This window comes from Bactrocera neohumeralis, chromosome 4, assembly GCF_024586455.1.
Source record: "Bactrocera neohumeralis isolate Rockhampton chromosome 4, APGP_CSIRO_Bneo_wtdbg2-racon-allhic-juicebox.fasta_v2, whole genome shotgun sequence".
Taxonomy (NCBI): Eukaryota; Metazoa; Arthropoda; class Insecta; order Diptera; family Tephritidae; genus Bactrocera; species Bactrocera neohumeralis.
The window spans coordinates 51,339,784-51,341,497 of record NC_065921.1 but is presented as its reverse complement, the minus strand read 5'-3'; the positions used below and the strand labels follow the sequence as shown (position 1 = coordinate 51,341,497).

Here is a 1,714-nt window from a genome sequence, read left to right as displayed (position 1 = left end):
AACAATAATTTTTTTAATTAATTTAGAACTATTAGTACTGAGCAATTCAAATAAATCATAGAAATTCGCCTTTGGCTGATTGGTTAAGTTTCACCTATAAGTTTTGCGTTTATAATTGCCGTAATGGATCCATCACCAGTCACAAACACGCAAAACTGAGTTATTTCTATTGCGTTCAAACAGCATATAAATGTTTTGATATAGCTGCCTGAGTGACTCCCAAAGATTCTATGAGGATTTCTAATATTTGTAGCAACCTTTATCGAGTAAGGTGGCCAGGACGTTCTTAGTCTATTTAGGCAAAATCACCACTTTTAAATCGTGCACGCCACTTTTAGTCCGTAATACCATGTTCAGACCGAAAATTATAGGGATTAGATTACTAGCGGGATTCTGTAACCAGTCTCTAGTCTCTATTTGAGACATTTTGAGGCAAAGTCTCAATTTGAGACTAGTTACTATTCCCTAAACAGTCTCTAGCGTTAGTCTCAAAATATTGAGACCTGGTAGTTAGCATGTCACAAAACTAAAAAGAACTCTTGTCTGCCATTTTGAATATACTGAATAGAGATCATCATAGATATTAATCGATTGTCGTTTCTTTATATTTTGTAAGCAACTCAAACACGAAAAGGTTAAAAATAAATAAATTTTACATAAATTTCGTAAATATTATGAAACAAAGTCAACATATATTTTTATTTTCATTGATAATTATGTTTTTTGACTATGTTATAGAAAATTTAATATTTGTTATCGACATATTTATTTTCATTCAAGTGTAAAAACATCTCTGAATAATGAAATGTAATAGATTTTGTGACTGTCACTTACAGAATAGCAATATCATCTCAAGTCTCACAAATTGCCTCTAACTTAAAATCTCAAATTTAGAGACTTGAGACTGTCTCAAGTTACAGAATCGCACGGTACATTTAAGCATTTCATAACCCAATAGCCCTGCAAGACGGAGGTAACAGATTGCACAAACACATTGAAACATTTTCAGCTGTTCACTAACACTGTTACATTTTCTGGAATTTTCAATTGAATGGGAGAATACGTAAGTAAGATAGAGAAAAACTATCGACATTCTAAACATATTGTAATATTAACTTGCTAGAATAGGAGAGACGAATGCCCAATTTTTCAAGAAGAAGAAAACGAAAAGCGCAGTTTATTTTGGATTTTAAAGAGGTAAGTTCGTTACTTGATAATTTGATACTTTATAATTAATTTATATTATTTATATATACATATGTATATTATTAATTTCTTTTGTATAGAGAAACTAAAAGGCTTAACTAGGAGAAAAAGGTAAGCATTGTGAATTGAATGTTGTGTGTATAATTAAAAATTTTAATATTACAGAAAACATTTGGAGGATTCAAGTATATTGGGTACAACAAACAAATAAGAGAGTAAGTTTTAAATTAGTAAAGCTAAATAGCGCATATTTATTTCAAATAGTTGCTATAGATTATGCATTTTTGTGAAATATGTAATTTGTACTTTATATCTACATATATATGTATGTATATACATACATACATGTGTAAATGTAAAAAATTTAAAATCTAAATTGAAACGAGTTGTGCGGTTACAATTATAATTGTGCCGACTTTAGAATACCGTCCCACGATTTCGGGAATAAAATGGGTATTGTCGGATTGAGGAGGTTTTTCAGAATTAGTGAAGTGCTAGTGAACATAAA

At 30.0% G+C, this 1,714-nt stretch overlaps 1 long non-coding RNA gene across 1 annotated transcript; it reads left to right on the top strand.

Annotated features, from left to right (window-relative positions):
- Window positions 1–968: 968 nt before the first annotated feature.
- Window positions 969–1,714, top strand: LOC126754687 (uncharacterized). The gene is made up of 3 exons (XR_007666359.1): window positions 969–1,197; window positions 1,287–1,317; window positions 1,372–1,714. It is a non-coding gene; the product is annotated as an uncharacterized LOC126754687 (long non-coding RNA).